We start from the raw sequence: 18207 nt of genomic DNA, 5'->3' as shown, positions 1-18207 counted from the left end.
TAGATATTTTGTCTTGCCCATTCACCCTTTGAATGGCACACATAGACAATCCATGTCTCAATTGTCCCAAGGGGGAGGGAGAGGGGGGGGGGGGTCCTTGATGATGCTGCAGGCCTTCCTCAGGCATTGTTTGAAGTAGATGTCCTGGATGGGTGGGAGCACGGTCCCAGTGTGTGTGTGAGAGAGAGCATGTGTGTGCGAGCATGTGGTTGTGTGTATATTTCAAGTTCCCCAGCACCCGGAGGGCTATGAGATGGGAGAACCCATCCCTCCCAGAACAAGAGCATGAATATAGATAGAACTGAAAAGGGAAGGAAAGAAAGAGAAGAAAATGGAAGAAGAAAGGTTTGCTGTCAGGTTATTTGCCTGATATCTCATACCAACCAGGGAGTTCATTCCACAAGTTCAATGTGTTTCAGTGATACATTTTCATAAACACTCAGTTTAAAATGTATTTATTTCTATCCTAAAGCTAAGCTATTGTCAAGGCATTATGTCTTGTGGATTGTTCAATGAAAGCTAGGTTGACAGGTAGACGTATTCCACTGAGGAAGGGATTTAGTTTTGTACTAAATGGTAGGTAGATGTCTTCCTCTTCACTCTCCAATAGAATCATTTTCACACTAACCGTAGTTGAGCAGTAATGCAGCTGTAGCAGACGGACCTGACTTCAGTTGTTTTTATTGCTTCATAGCTCTCCTCTCCGCCTCCCTCCGTTTCTAAGAGCGCCTTTGTGTATTTTCAATAGGCACCTTCAATTGGAAGCTTGAAAGAGCTTGAATCACTATGTTTGGTCTGGAATCTGCTGCGATGATACTTTATGACGTGTGATGTTTTCTGTGACTGTGCGTGTGTGTGTGTTTGTGTGTGTGCGTGTGCGTGTGTTTGTTGTAAAAGAGTGTGGGTGTGTGCTGTGGTATGTAAGAGAACAATGAGCAACAGGTTTAGTGAATGAAAACATCTTGTTGTTTTTAAATGAAGCCCCAGTCCTTGGAACTGTTTCTGTTTGGTTAAATAGACTTCACAGCCTCTCACTACAGATCCACTTTATGTTATGTTGCGACGTGTTATTGTGTTTGCGCTGCGACATTTTGTGTTGTGTTGCATTGCAATATGTTTTGTAGTGTAGTATTGCATTATGTTGTGTTGCATTGCAATAGATTGTTTATATTGCAGATATAGACAATTGGGCCCCCCAATATAGATCATCCCAACTAGGGACAAATCCAGTCTGTGTTGGGCCCCCCATCTGAATTATAGATCATCCCAACTAGGGACAAATCCAGTCTGTGTTGGGCCACCCATCTGAATTATAGATCATCCCAACTAGGGACAAATCCAGTCTGTGTTGGGCCACCCATCTGAATTATAGATCATCCCAACTAGGGACAAATCCAGTCTGTGTTGGGCCACCCATCTAATTATAGATCATCCCAACTAGGGACAAATCCAGTCTGTTGGGTCACCAATCATAATTATAGATCATACCAACTAGGGACAAATCCAGTCTGTGTTGGGCCACCCATCTTAATTATAGATCATCCCAACTAGGGACAAATCCAGTCTGTGTTGGGCCACCCATCTGAATTATAGATCATCCCAACTAGGGAAAAATCCAGTCTGTGTTGGGCCACCCATCTAATTATAGATCATCCCAACTAGTGTTTGTGTGTATGTGTGTACTTTACGGTGTGTTGATGTACAGTGTGTGTGTGTGTGTGTGTGTATTTTACCTCTCTGTGGACTACACAGGTTGAGCAATGAGTTGTCAATGAGAACACAGTTAGCTAGCTAGGTGTTTACTTCTTATTTTCACTTTGGGAAAAAATTGTGCCCAAATTAAACGGCCTCGTACTCTGTTCTAGATCATACAATATGCATATTATTATTACTATTGGATAGAAAACACTCTGACGTTTCTAAAACTGTTTGAATTATATCTGTGAGTAAAACAGAACTCATTTGGCAGCAAACTTCCAAACAGGAAGTGAAAATTCTGAAAATGGGGCTCTGTGTCAGGGCCTGCCTATTCAACTGGCTTATATTTATGGATCTGTATGCACTTCATACGCCTTCCACTAGATGTCAACAGGCAGTAGAATGTTGAATGGGGTGTCTAGCTTGATGTGAGACCGAATGAGAGCTTTTGGAGTGACAGGTCCGCTCTATTGGCAGTATTCAACTGCGCACCAGGGAACCTCACATTGTCTTCTGAAATGCGTTAGGTATACACGACGAAATGCTCCGGCTCGGATTTTATTGGATACATATGAGAAAAACATCATAAAGTTGGATTTTCAACCGAGTTTGACCAGTTTATTCAACGTTTATTGGGACTTTTGGAATTTTTCGTTCCATGCGCTAAGAGTTCTTGGACATGTGCCCTCCACATGGCTAGCCAAAGTTGCTAATTCGACAGAAGAAATGGACATTCTAAAACAAAACGACGATTTATTCTGGAACTAGGACTCATTGCACAACATTCTGATGGAAGATCATCAAAAGTAAGAGAATATTTATGATGTTATTTCGTATTTTTGTGGTTTGTGTTGGCTCCAACAAGGCGGAGAATTGTTGGGCACTGTCTCACAATATTGCATGCTGTACGTTGTACTAAACTTATTTTTTTAAATCTAACACAGCGGTTGCATTAAGACCCAGTGTATCTTTCATTTGCTGTACAACATGTATTTTTTAGTAAAGTTTATGATGAGTTTTTTGGTTAGATTACGTGACTGTCCAAAATATCTCCGGACAATTTGGTGCATTATGGCTACGTATTCACAATGTAAAACCACGATTTGTACCTCTAAATATGCACATTTTCGAACAAAACATAAATGTATTGTATAACATGATGTTATAAGACTGTCATCTGATGAAGTTGTTCAAAGGTTAGTGATTAATTTTATCTCTATTTGTGGGTTTTGTGAAAGCTATGTTGGCGGTGAAAACATGGTGAAAACATGGCGTTGTGTGTTTGGCTATTGTGGTGAGCTAATATAAATATATATTGTGTTTTCGCTGTAAAACATTTTAAAAATCGGAAATGATGGCTGGATTGTGTTTGTCAAGATGTTTATCTTTCATTTGCTGTATTGGACTTGTGATTTCATGAAATTGTATTATATGATATCCCTGTGGCGCTAGGCTAGGCTATGCTAGTCAGCTTTTTTGATGAGGAGGATCCCGGATCCGGGAGGGTGACTCGTTAGAGGTTAATGGAGGCTAGGTTAGCCCCCCCCCCCCCCCCCCCCCACACACGCACGCACGCACACACACACACACACACACACACACACACACACACACACACACACACACACTGGGGGGGGGGGGGGCTATTCTCAGGCAGGCTGAGTACTTCTCAGTGAGCAATAAAAGCATGCAGTGTCAAAACGAATAGAAAACAAGCTCCCTGTGTGTGAGAGAGGGTGTGCACCTCTGTGCTCTCAGATGTACAGTACGTGTGGGTGTGTGTGTTATATGTATATGCTAACCATAATCAGCACCACAGAAACACACTCTTCCTTCTGGATGCTATTGCAGACAGAGTGGAAGCCCAGATCCAGGATCAGCTTCCCCTCCCCCAATCCTAACCTTAACCATTAGTGGGGAAAATGCCAAACTGACACAAGATCAGCATCTAGGGGCAATGTCACCCTGCTCCCATCATTGTCCCCGCTGCTGTCCGTCCCACTGATAGGCCTATCTCTGACTAATCACCCTGCGTTTTGGGTAGGAGTGATGTCATCCTGAGAAATTGAGGTGGGTAAGTCCTGTTTTGTCTTTCTCATCTGTTGGCCCTCAAACACACACACACACACACACGCACACAAACGCACACACTGACACACACACATTGACACACACACAAACGCACACACTGACACACACACAAACGCACACACTGACACACACACAAACGCACACACTGACACACACACACTGACACACGCACGCACACACAAACTGTCCTCAAAGATGTTTTTTTAATGTGCCAGCTACAAAGGGCATACTTAAACTCACATGCTATATAATTATAGAACTGAATAAAAACTCTGAGTCTTCAGTCATCTCAGAGGTTCGTGACTCTAGAGGTCTGGCCTGCAGAGGCTATTTAAAAGGACACTGACACAGACTGGAGCCATATTCCAAAGAGAAGGGAAAGGGAAGATCTGGTGAAGCAGTGGAACAATAAGATCTGATACATCATAATAATGGAGTCCATATGTTTCTGGTATTAAAACTGACTGGCTGATGTCAACCATGTGGAGGCTGGGTAGACAGGACTGGCTGATGTCAACCATGTGGAGGCTGGGTAGACAGGACTGGCTGATGCCAACCATGTGGAGGCTGGGTAGACAGGACTGGCTGATGCCAACCATGTGGAGGCTGGGTAGAGAGGACTGGCTGATGCCAACCATGTGGAGGCTGGGTAGACAGGACTGGCTGATGCCAACCATGTGGAGGCTGGGTAGACAGGACTGGCTGATGCCAACCATGTGGAGGCTGGGTAGAGAGGACTGGCTGATGCCAACCATGTGGAGGCTGGGTAGACAGGACTGGCTGATGCCAACCATGTGGAGGCTGGGTAGACAGGACTGGCTGATGCCAACCATGTGGAGGCTGGGTAAAGAGGACTGGCTGATGCCAACCATGTGGAGGCTGGGTAGAGAGGACTGGCTGATGCCAACTATGTGGAGGCTGGGTAAAGTGGACTGGCTGATGCCAACCATGTGGAGGCTGGGTAAAGAGGACTGGCTGATGCCAACCATGTGGAGGCTGGGTAGAGAGGACTGGCTGATGTCAACCATGTGGAGGCTGGGTAGAGAGGACTGGCTGATGCCAACCATGTGGAGGCTGGGTAGAGAGGACTGGCTGATGCCAATTATGTGGAGGCTGGGTAAAGAGGACTGGCTGATGCCAACCATGTGGAGGCTGGGTAGAGAGGACTGGCTGATGTCAACCATGTGGAGGCTGGGTAGAGAGGACTAGCTGATGCCAACCATGTGGAGGCTGGGTAGAGAGGACTGGCTGATGCCAACTATGTGGAGGCTGGGTAGAGAGGACTGGCTGATGCCAACTATGTGGAGGCTGGGTAGAGAGGACTGGCTGATGCCAACTATGTGGAGGCTGGGTAGAGAGGACTGGCTGATGCCAACTATGTGGAGGCTGGGTAGAGAGGACTGGCTGATGCCAACTATGTGGAGGCTGGGTAGAGAGGACTGGCTGATGTCATCCATGTGGAGGCTGGGTAGAGAGGACTGGCTGATGTCAACCATGTGGAGGCTGGGTAGAGAGGACTGGCTGATGTCAACCATGTGGAGGCTGGGTAGAGAGGACTGGCTGATGTCAACCATGTGGAGGCTGGGTAGAGAGGACTGGCTGATGCCAACCATGTGGAGGCTGGGTAGAGAGGACTGGCTGATGCCAACTATGTGGAGGCTGGGTAGAGAGGACTGGCTGATGCCAACTATGTGGAGGCTGGGTAGAGAGGACTGGCTGATGCCAACTATGTGGAGGCTGGGTAGAGAGGACTGGCTGATGCCAACTATGTGGAGGCTGGGTAGAGAGGACTGGCTGATGTCATCCATGTGGAGGCTGGGTAGAGAGGACTGGCTGATGTCAACCATGTGGAGGCTGGGTAGAGAGGACTGGCTGATGTCAACCATGTGGAGGCTGGGTAGAGAGCACTGTAGGACACTGGCAGGTTGATCAAGTGTGTGTGTGTGTGTGTGTGTGTGTGTGTGTGAGAGAGAGAGAGAGAGCAGTTTTTGAATTGATGGTGTGTAACTCATCAGTGTCTTACTTCATGGGCTTCTGTGTAGAATGAGAAACAGACAAACCTTCAGTGAAACTATCAATCAACCCGTCAGTTGATTTCTGGGAACAGTTAAACCCTCCAGCCCACAGCTGTATGAGAGGGACTTTCTTGTCTGTTTTGTTGTTGTGAGTATCATATCGTATTCTGGGCTGTCACGAAGGCACCTTATTCCCTGTATAGGCTAGTGCACGTATTTTGACCAGGGCCTATAGGGCTTGAGCAGCGTGTCAGAGAGCAGCGTGTCAGAGAGCAGCGTGTCAGAGAGCAGCGTGTCAGAGAGCAGCGTGTCAGAGAGCAGCGTGTCAGAGAGCAGCGTGTCAGAGAGCAGCGTGTCAGAGAGCAGCGTGCCAGAGAGCAGCGTGTCAGAGAGCAGCGTGTCAGAGAGCCTCACCACCATAAGTAAAAATACTTTAAAGTACTTTAAAGTAGTTTTTTGGGATATCTGTACTTTACTATTTATATTTTTGACAACTTTTACTTTTACTTCACTACATTCCTAAAGAAAATAATGTACTTTTTTACTCCATACATGTACTTTTTACACCTGACAACCAAAAGTACATTTTAAATTCTTTAGCAGAACAGGAAAATGGTCCAATTCACAGACTTATCAAAAGCTCATCCCTCATTATCCCTACTTCCTCTGATCTGTTCCCCTGGCTATCTGTAAATGATGTCTGAGTGTTGGAGTGTTCCCCTGGCTATCTGTAAATGATGTCTGAGTGTTGGAGTGTTCCCCTGGCTATCTGTAAATGATGTCTGAGTGTTGGAGTGTTCCCCTGGCTATCTGTAAATGATGTCTGAGTGTTGGAGTGTTCCCCTGGCTATCTGTAAATGATGACTGAGTGTTGGAGTGTTCCCCTGGCTATCTGTAAATGATGTCTGAGTGTTGGAGTGTTCCCCTGGCTATCTGTAAATGATGTCTGAGTGTTGGAGTGTTCCCCTGGCTATCTGTAAATGATGTCTGAGTGTTGGAGTGTTCCCCTGGCTATCTGTAAATGATGTCTGAGTGTTGGAGTGTTCCCCTGGCTATCTGTAAATGATGTCTGAGTGTTGCAGTGTTCCCCTGGCAAAATAAACAAGAACATGGTACCATCTGATTTACTTTATGTAAAGAATTTGAAATTATTTATACTTTTACTTTATTGTAGAAATTATATTTAATTTTGATACCTAAGTACTAAGTATATTTGAAACCAAATACTTTTAGACTTTTACTAAAGGAGTATTTTACTGGATGACTTTCCCTTTTACTTGAGTCATTTTCTATTAAGGTATCTTTACTTTTACTCAAGTATGACAGCCTGAGCCTATTTACAGAGAGACAAATGGACACACACGCACACACATGCCTACACACACTGACTCAACCCCCCTTTTCTCTCTCATCCCCCCTCTATATCTGTGCTACCCCCCTATCTCTCTCTCTCTCCCTATCTGTCTCTCTCTCTCCCACTCCATCTCTCTGTGCTACCCCCCTATCTCTCTCTCTCCCTCTCTGTCTCTCTCTCTTTCTCTCTTTCTCTCTCTCTCTCTTTCTCTCTGTCTCTCTCTCTCTCTCTCTCTCTCTCTCTCTCTCTCTCTCTCTCTCTCTCTCTCTCTCTCTCTCTCTCTCTCTCTCTCTCTCTCATTAAAGCTGCTTTTCTTTTGATTCAGGGATTTACACAATTTCTACCGTCACCTTGCCTGCGTCCCAAATGCCACCCTAGTCCTTACAATGTGCACTACTTTTGACAAGGGCTCATAGGGCTCCAGTCAAATGTAGTGGACTATACAGTATAGGGAATCGGGTGCCATTCAAGCCCCAGCCCTTGTCTCATGGTTAAGATGAGAAGCTACAGCTGAGGGGAGAGTAACCTATTATACACAGCTTGGCATTTCAGATTCATTTCTTTATGTTCGTGGGGGTGAGAGTATGTAATACCATCTGTGTGTTCCGATGGGATACGTAGACATGGGCTGCGTCCCAAATGGCACTCTATGGGCCCTGGTCAAAAGTAGTGCACTATATAGGGAATAGGGTGCCAGTTGGGCTGCAGACCCAGAATAGGTGACATGAATTAGGCAAATGAGGGTTTTCTTTAGTGATTAAAGCAGCTATAGGGATGAAAAGGCTACAAGGCTGGAAGGTTAGCAGTAAGAACAGACTTCCGCCACCTGAACATAATGTTGATTCACATTTACCTTTCATTAAAAGCAGAGCCAGGGAGAGGGTAGCTTACAAGGTGTCCTTGGTGTGTGTGTTCTACCCTTGGCTAGGTGCAGGCACTTTATTGTGTTTGTGTGTTCAGGCTTTTTATGCCCTTGGTAGCGCTGGTTGTTATGCTGGTGAGTCACACAGTAGTCCTGATGCTGTACTGTTACCATGGGGATTCTACAACCCACAGTAGTCTTGATGCTGTACTGTTACCCTGGGGCTTCTACAACCCACAGTAGTCTTGATGCTGTACTGTTACCATGGGGATTCTACAACCCCCAGTACATCTCCATGTTCCCCCCCAAATGGGGCTTCTACAGCCCACAGCACTTATTTATTTATTTTATTTATTTATTTATTTTATTTAACTAGGCAAGTCAGTTATGAACAAATTCTTGTTTACAATGCCGGCCTACCCCGGCCAAACCCGGACGACGCTGGGCCAATTGTGCGCCGCCCTATGCGACTCCCAATCATGGCCGGATGTGATTCAGCCTGGATTTGAACCAGGGACTGTAGTGTCGCCTCTTGCACTGAGATGCAGCACCTTAGACCGATGAGTCACTCGAGCGCCCGAACTTCTCTCCACAGATGTTTCTCCTCTCCGTTTCTCAGCCCTCTAATTTCATCTCTCTCTTCATTTAAATTGCCTTATTGGCATGATGTAACAATGTACATATTGCCAAAGCATACTTTGTCAACGGACAATCAGTAACAACAATAATCAAGGGTAAAAATAACCATACAATGGACAATAACAATAACATAGAGGACATGTGCAGGTTGTTTGGTCTGTTAGACACTGTCCCTCGTCTTATGGCAGGCAGCAATGTAGTGTGCTGCCAACCCACAGCTCTCTGAGTCTTCCCCCAACAGGACAGGTCGCCTATTCTCATCAGAGAGGTCTTTGAAACCTTCAATAAGGGTTTCAAATTTGGGGAAATGACACTTAATTGTTTAATATTTTTTACATTTAGTCAGGAAATGCAGCTCTGTCTTGGGTTCTGCTGTGGTGCAGTGGTTGCACAGCCTTTCCTCTACAGGGAGCCAGGTTTTCCTGTGTCTACCCTTCTCAATGGCAACACTGTGCTCACTGAGCCTGTGCTTTGACAAAGGTTTTGATCAGTACACTCTCACTCTCTCTCTCTCTCTCTGTTTTCAGGGGTTTGGCTGGGTGGAGGTCACTGTATGTGCTAGCCCAGCATGTTATGGCACCAGGATGGCTTTGGTGTGAATTGTTGGGGCCTGCCTGTGTGTGTGTGCATGCTATCCTCTTTAAATCAGCTCGTGTGTGTGTGTGTGTGTGTGTGTGTGCTGAGGGTAGCAGAACTACTGTTGACCCTTAGATCAAGTCAACATTTCCTCTGACATACACAGATATTGTGTGTGTGACATACAGAGTAGAATAGTATGTGTAGGAGAATACTGATCCACCAACAGGCTGGATGGAGTATGTTTGTATGTACATTGACATATCTTTAATAATGCTAAATAATGCTGTGATATCTGACAGCTGTTATTAAGCATGCTATTTTGTCATATTAATGAACGTTTATGTTGCATAATGGTTAATGTGTGTTTTTTCCTGTTGAGGTACATTGGGGCTGTAGATTCCATGGTAGAGAGCCAGGTGAAATAGGAAAGGCTGGCTAGAGTCTGGACTCATCTGGAGAGGAGATGAGAGGAGTGAATGGATGCATTCACACGCACACACACACACACACACACACACACACACACACACACACACACACACACACACACACACACACACACACACACACACACACACACACACACACACCCTCGCAGGCACAAACACACGTGTAGGCACACAATCTCGCAGGCATAAACACACGCACACACACACACACACACACACACACACACACACACACACACTTGTAGGCACACAAGCTCGCAGGCACAAACACACACACACACACACACACACACACACACACACACACACACACACACACACACACACACACACACACACACACACACACACACACACACACGCTTCCCAGGTAGAATATGGTCCAGTGCACTGCTGTAGAATGCACTCCTTACTATAGCTGTGTGTGTGTGTGTGTGTGTGTGTAGTGGGTGCTCAGCAGGGTAGAGAGTGCAACAGAGTGAGCATGTCCACATGGTAAAGAGATGGAACAAAGATGAGAGATGTTTTGCTGTTGGCTTGGTGTTGAGAGAGTGACCAGTCTTTCTCCTCTCCATCTCTGGATCCAGTTTGTGTCAACCTTGGATATTTGTAAAAAAAAATTTACCTTTATTTAACTAGGCAAGTCAGGCAAGAACTAGGCAAGAACAAATTCTTATTTTCAATGACTGCCTAGGAACAGTACTTTATCACATTTTGTACTGCCCAATATGACATCTCCCTCTAACTATTCACCCTGAGTATCGTGTGTGTCGTTTCTCCCTCTAAATATTCACCCTGAGTATCGTGTGTGTCGTTTCTCTCTCTAACTATTCACCCTGAGTATCGTGTGTGTCGTTTCTCTCTCTAACTATTCACCCTGAGTATCGTGTGTGTCGTTTCTCCCTCTAAATATTCACCCTGCACTCTCAGCCAAAAACTCCCTTTATGGAGCATGGTAATATTTGGGTTTGAGTTTAATGGAAGAATGTCTTCATGAGTTTTTACTAGAGAGTAAATGGGGGTCAGTGTGCTTTGGGGACTCTCCTATTTTCTTCTTTGTGTCTGAGCCACTGTAGCAGAGGTGGTTCACTGAACTAAAGCTTACGCAATGACAATCCCTCAGACCAGGGCCTCAAAGCATCTCAGAGTATGTTTTCATCCATGTATTCTTAATAATTGTGATCTGTGATCTAAAAGGCCAAACTGATCCTAAGTCAGCACTCCCAATCAGAGACGCTTGACGCGTACGGTCCCTGAGTGCATATTCACAAAGCATCTCAGAGACGCTTGACGCGTACGGCCCCTGGGCGCATATTCACAAAGCATCTCAGAGACGCTTGACGCGTACGGCCCCTGGGTGCATATTCACAAAGCATCTCAGAGACGCTTGACGCGTACGGTCCCTGAGTGCATATTCACAAAGCATCTCAGACGCTTGACGCGTACGGCCCCTGGGCGCATATTCACAAAGCATCTCAGAGACGCTTGACGCGTACGGCCCCTGGGCGCATATTCACAAAGCATCTCAGACGCTTGACGCGTACGGCCCCTGGGCGCATATTCACAAAGCATCTCAGACGCTTGACACGTACGGCCCCTGGGTGCATATTCACAAAGCATCTCAGAGACGCTTGACGCGTACGGCCCCTGGGCGCATATACACAAAGCATCTCAGAGACGCTTGACGCGTACGGCCCCTGGGCGCATATTCACAAAGCATCTCAGAGACGCTTGACGCGTACGGCCCCTGAGTGCATATTCACAAAGCATCTCAGAGACGCTTGACGCGTACGGCCCCTGAGTGCATATTCACAAAGCATCTCAGAGACGCTTGACGCGTACGGCCCCTGGGCGCATATTCACAAAGCATCTCAGAGACGCTTGACGCGTACGGTCCCTGGGCGCATATTCACAAAGCATCTCAGACGCTTGACGCGTACGGTCCCTGGGCGCATATTCACAAAGCATCTCAGAGACGCTTGACGCGTACGGCCCCTGGGCGCATATTCACAAAGCATCTCAGAGACGCTTGACGCGTACGGTCCCTGGGCGCATATTCACAAAGCATCTCAGAGACGCTTGACGCGTACGGTCCCTGGGCGCATATACACAAAGCATCTCAGAGACGCTTGACGCGTACGGCCCCTGGGCGCATATTCACAAAGCATCTCAGAGACGCTTGACGCGTACGGTCCCTGGGCGCATATTCACAAAGCATCTCAGAGACGCTTGACGCGTACGGCCCCTGGGCGCATATTCACAAAGCATCTCAGACGCTTGACGCGTACGGCCCCTGGGCGCATATTCACAAAGCATCTCAGACGCTTGACGCGTACGGCCCCTGGGCGCATATTCACAAAGCATCTCAGAGACGCTTGACGCGTACGGCCCCTGAGTGCATATTCACAAAGCATCTCAGAGACGCTTGACGCGTACGGCCCCTGAGTGCATATTCACAAAGCATCTCAGAGACGCTTGACGCGTACGGCCCCTGGGTGCATATTCACAAAGCATCTCAGAGACGCTTGACGCGTACGGCCCCTGGGCGCATATTCACAAAGCATCTCAGAGACGCTTGACGCGTACGGTCCCTGGGCGCATATTCACAAAGCATCTCAGAGACGCTTGACACGTACGGTCCCTGGGCGCATATTCACAAAGCATCTCAGAGACGCTTGACGCGTACGGCCCCTGGGCGCATATTCACAAAGCATCTCAGAGACGCTTGACGCGTACGGCCCCTGAGTGCATATTCACAAAGCATCTCAGAGACGCTTGACGCGTACGGTCCCTGGGCGCATATTCACAAAGCATCTCAGAGACGCTTGACGCGTACGGTCCCTGGGTGCATATTCACAAAGCATCTCAGAGACGCTTGACGCGTACGGCCCCTGAGTGCATATTCACAAAGCATCTCAGACGCTTGACGCGTACGGTCCCTGGGTGCATATTCACAAAGCATCTCAGAGACGCTTGACGCGTACGGCCCCTGGGCGCATATTCACAAAGCATCTCAGAGACGCTTGACGCGTACGGCCCCTGGGCGCATATTCACAAAGCATCTCAGAGACGCTTGACGCGTACGGTCCCTGAGTGCATATTCACAAAGCATCTCAGAGACGCTTGACGCGTACGGCCCCTGAGTGCATATTCACAAAGCATCTCAGAGACGCTTGACGCGTACGGCCCCTGGGCGCATATTCACAAAGCATCTCAGAGACGCTTGACGCGTACGGCCCCTGGGCGCATATTCACAAAGCATCTCAGAGACGCTTGACGCGTACGGCCCCTGGGCGCATATTCACAAAGCATCTCAGAGACGCTTGACGCGTACGGCCCCTGAGTGCATATTCACAAAGCATCTCAGAGACGCTTGACGCGTACGGCCCCTGAGTGCATATTCACAAAGCATCTCAGAGACGCTTGACGCGTACGGCCCCTGAGTGCATATTCACAAAGCATCTCAGAGACGCTTGACGCGTACGGCCCCTGGGTGCATATTCACAAAGCATCTCAGAGACGCTTGACGCGTACGGCCCCTGGGCGCATATTCACAAAGCATCTCAGAGACGCTTGACGCGTACGGCCCCTGGGCGCATATACACAAAGCATCTCAGAGACGCTTGACGCGTACGGCCCCTGAGTGCATATTCACAAAGCATCTCAGAGACGCTTGACGCGTACGGCCCCTGGGCGCATATTCACAAAGCATCTCAGAGACGCTTGACGCGTACGGCCCCTGGGCGCATATTCACAAAGCATCTCAGAGACGCTTGACGCGTACGGTCCCTGAGTGCATATTCACAAAGCATCTCAGAGACGCTTGACGCGTACGGCCCCTGAGTGCATATTCACAAAGCATCTCAGAGACGCTTGACGCGTACGGCCCCTGGGCGCATATTCACAAAGCATCTCAGAGACGCTTGACGCGTACGGCCCCTGGGCGCATATTCACAAAGCATCTCAGAGACGCTTGACGCGTACGGCCCCTGGGCGCATATTCACAAAGCATCTCAGAGACGCTTGACGCGTACGGCCCCTGAGTGCATATTCACAAAGCATCTCAGAGACGCTTGACGCGTACGGCCCCTGAGTGCATATTCACAAAGCATCTCAGAGACGCTTGACGCGTACGGCCCCTGAGTGCATATTCACAAAGCATCTCAGAGACGCTTGACGCGTACGGCCCCTGGGTGCATATTCACAAAGCATCTCAGAGACGCTTGACGCGTACGGCCCCTGGGCGCATATTCACAAAGCATCTCAGAGACGCTTGACGCGTACGGCCCCTGGGCGCATATACACAAAGCATCTCAGAGACGCTTGACGCGTACGGCCCCTGAGTGCATATTCACAAAGCATCTCAGAGACGCTTGACGCGTACGGCCCCTGGGCGCATATTCACAAAGCATCTCAGAGACGCTTGACGCGTACGGCCCCTGGGCGCATATTCACAAAGCATCTCAGAGACGCTTGACGCGTACGGTCCCTGGGTGCATATTCACAAAGCATCTCAGAGACGCTTGACGCGTACGGTCCCTGGGCGCATATTCACAAAGCATCTCAGAGACGCTTGACGCGTACGGCCCCTGAGTGCATATTCACAAAGCATCTCAGAGACGCTTGACGCGTACGGCCCCTGAGTGCATATTCACAAAGCATCTCAGAGACGCTTGACGCGTACGGCCCCTGGGCGCATATTCACAAAGCATCTCAGAGACGCTTGACGCGTACGGCCCCTGGGCGCATATTCACAAAGCATCTCAGAGACGCTTGACGCGTACGGCCCCTGGGCGCATATTCACAAAGCATCTCAGAGACGCTTGACGCGTACGGCCCCTGAGTGCATATTCACAAAGCATCTCAGAGACGCTTGACGCGTACGGTCCCTGGGCGCATATTCACAAAGCATCTCAGAGACGCTTGACACGTACGGCCCCTGGGCGCATATTCACAAAGCATCTCAGAGACGCTTGACACGTACGGCCCCTGGGCGCATATTCACAAAGCATCTCAGAGACGCTTGACGCGTACGGCCCCTGGGCGCATATTCACAAAGCATCTCAGAGACGCTTGACGCGTACGGTCCCTGGGCGCATATTCACAAAGCATCTCAGAGACGCTTGACACGTACGGCCCCTGAGTGCATATTCACAAAGCATCTCAGAGACGCTTGACGCGTACGGCCCCTGGGCGCATATTCACAAAGCATCTCAGAGACGCTTGACGCGTACGGCCCCTGGGCGCATATTCACAAAGCATCTCAGAGACGCTTGACGCGTACGGCCCCTGAGTGCATATACACAAAGCATCTGAGTAGGAATGCTGAATCAGAATCAGATACCCCTTCATAATCATTATGATTTAGACTGTAAACTGACCCTAGACCAGCACTTCTACTGGGTTTGAGAACACGGGCCCAGAAGATTGATGTTAGCTATGAGATTTAGCTCAGAGGTATAATTTGTTCTGGAGTCATGCAGACAACTCAGGTTGAAAGTCAGTCACATCAGGTTAGGGTCAAAGGTTCTGTGTGGTGTGTGTGTGTGTGTGTGTGTGTGTGCCTCGATGCTGCCTTGCATCATTTCAACATGACAGTGTTGTTTCTAAACAGCCTGTTTAGTCAACCAGGAGAGAGACATGCTGACACGTAGTAGTGTATTGTTAACAACATCACTAACCTGATCCTACAGTACATTGTCTTTGTGGCTTTATGTTTGTGTTACTATCAGTTAAATCTATCTAGAGCACACACACACACACACACACACACACACACACACACACACACACACACACACACACACACACACACACACACACACACACACACACACACACACACACACACACACACACACACAGCTAACCCGATCCTACTGTACAGAGCATTTTCATGTCTGTTACTTAAGTCCAATCTGTCTGGAGAATGACATTCTCAACCAGAGTTAAGGTGTCAGTTACACAAACACATCTCTCCTGTCATGTCTTTGTCCTCCTCTGCTCTCCTCCTCCCAAGTATCTGTAATTCGATCTAGCGTTATTCGCGGTGAACCCAAGTTCAGGCAAATCTGTGTTACAAAATGATACATTCCTGTTTGACGTAACGTAAGCAGTCACCTTCTTTATAGGGAATCCATTTCCTGCTGGATTGAATGCAACATGATGGATTTAGTTCCATATTGTGCTCCTTTGTTGGGGGAGGATCTGGATCTAAGCTCCGCAAGTTGATTGGATGGAAAGACCTTGATTGGTGGAACCTCACCTCACCCCTAGAGGATTAGATTTGTTGTCACCACTCTGCCTTTCTCATCTCTCTCTTGGTCTGATCCGATTTCTCTCTCTCTTCTCTCTATATCTTTTTTATTGGCTGATCTCCCCATCACTCTGTCCTCTGTGTGATGAGTAGTCTACAGGTGCGAGTGTACGGGTGTATGTACGGGTGTGTGTACGGGTGTGTGTACCAGGCTAATGAATAGGACAATGGGACATCTTCCCCGGCTTGTTACTGTGCTTTCTTTCTCCACAATGCTTCCACACACACGAGAGCAATCTGCTGCCACTCAGATGTGTCGTTTAAACCGTAGTAAAGTGCCTTTGACACGTTATGCAAAACTTAACATTCACTAGGAAAGATTGAATACCTCCGTATTGTGTGTGATGTGAACTACGGTTCATAAGCACAACTCATGTTGAGGTTTCTGAACTACGGTTCAAGATTATATGTCATGTTTAGAAATCAAACCTTTAATTCTCAGGCTTTATTCTTCTGTATTTATGCATGAAATGGACTATGGTTCAAAAGCAGTATTCTGGTGTATTGAGGATTCCCAGGCCTTTTTCCACTATTGTTAGGTCTACGTGGCTGTGTGTATCTACTATTCTGTGTGTGTGTGTGTGTGTGTGTGTGTGTGTGTGTGTGTGTGTGTGTGTGTGTGTGTGTGTGTGTGTGTGTGTGTGTGTGTGTGTGTGTGTGTGTGTGTGTGTGTGCGTGTGTGCTCGCATTCAGGTACAACCATTGTGAGCAGTTGGCATGGACATTCAGTTAATGGGTACAGGACTCCAGACTACACTGCTATGGCCATTGTGTGTGTGTGTGTGTAAGAGTGAGAGATACACACATACTTCTGTCAGTCTCCGCTCTTTATGCCAGGTCAGGGGGTGTGGTGGCCCTTGTAAGATGGGCACTGCCCTCTCAGTCCTCCGTTGGGGCTGGGCGGCACTGCCCTCTCAGTCCTCCGTTGGGGCTGGGCGGCACTGCCCTCTCAGTCCTCCGTTGGGGCTGGGCGGCACTGCCCTCTCAGTCCTCCGTTGGGGCTGGGCGGCACTGCCCTCTCAGTCCTCCGTTGGGGCTGGGCGGCACTGCCCTCTCAGTCCTCCGTTGGGGCTGGGCGGCACTGCCCTCTCAGTCCTCCGTTGGGGCTGGGCGGCACTGCCCTCTCAGTCCTCCGTTGGGTCTGGGCGGCACTGCCCTCTCAGTCCTCCGTTGGGGCTGGGCGGCACTGCCCTGGGTGGGGGAGGAATTTACAAGGAAGGGTGGGAAGAGTAGGCTTTCAGGACCGCTCTGAGGAATGCTCCAAGGCAACACCAGCAAGTCTTTGAAGAGGAACACATTAAAAGTGGGAAAACAGGGAAGATGAAGAAAAGGTGTGAGAGAAAAAATCTGTTTCAAATGTAAATGTCAGCATTGAAAAGTCCCTGATCAATTTACATGTCTAATGAGTTTGAAAATCAGGCTAATTTAGGATGAGATGAGCTAATGTGGGAGGACCGTATAAACACACACACATACACACACACACACTTGCCTGCGCACATTTTGTGCGAGCACACACACAGACTCAGACACACAATCTCATGTGCGGGTGCATATGCACCAAGTACGCACAAAAACAGGCACGCATAAACACTCATACACACACAAGCTGCTGTTAGTCTGTGATAACCTGCTATAGGAAACAGTAAAGCTGCTGTTAGTCTGGGATAACCTGCTATAGGAAACAGTAAAGCTGCTGTTAGTCTATGATAACCTGCTATAGGAAACAGTAAAGCTGCTGTTAGTCTGGGATAACCTGCTATAGGAAACAGTAAAGCTGCTGTTAGTCTGGGATAACCTGCTATAGGAAACAGTAAAGCTGCTGTTAGTCTGGGATAACCTGCTATAGGAAACAGTAAAGCTGCTGTTAGTCTATAATAACCTGCTATAGGAAACAGTAAAGCTGCTGTTAGTCTATAATAACCTGCTATAGGAAACAGTAAAGCTGCTGTTAGTCTATGATAACCTGCTATAGGAAACAGTAAAGCTGCTGTTAGTCTATAATAACCTGCTATAGGAAACAGTAAAGCTGCTGTTAGTCTGGGATAACCTGCTATAGGAAACAGTAAAGCTGCTGTTAGTCTATGATAACCTGCTATAGGAAACAGTAAAGCTGCTGTTAGTCTGTGATAACCTGCTATAGGAAACAGTAAAGCTGCTGTTAGTCTGTGATAACCTGCTATAGGAAACAGTAAAGCTGCTGT

The 18207-nt window shown here is 47.9% G+C and overlaps 1 protein-coding gene and 1 pseudogene across 1 annotated transcript in view; both read left to right on the top strand.

Moving 5' to 3' along the window:
- LOC120042820 (cell migration inducing hyaluronidase 1) overlaps window positions 1-18207 on the top strand; it is a 190474-nt gene that overhangs the window by 11105 nt on the left and 161162 nt on the right. The window lies entirely within an intron of this gene.
- Window positions 16868-18207, top strand: part of LOC120042827 — a 22017-nt pseudogene continuing 20677 nt past the window's right edge.

This window comes from Salvelinus namaycush, unplaced genomic scaffold (assembly GCF_016432855.1).
Source record: "Salvelinus namaycush isolate Seneca unplaced genomic scaffold, SaNama_1.0 Scaffold79, whole genome shotgun sequence".
NCBI classification, from domain to species: Eukaryota; Metazoa; Chordata; class Actinopteri; order Salmoniformes; family Salmonidae; genus Salvelinus; species Salvelinus namaycush.
Note: the sequence above shows the minus strand (reverse complement) of the source record. Positions and strands in the feature narration are given on the sequence as shown.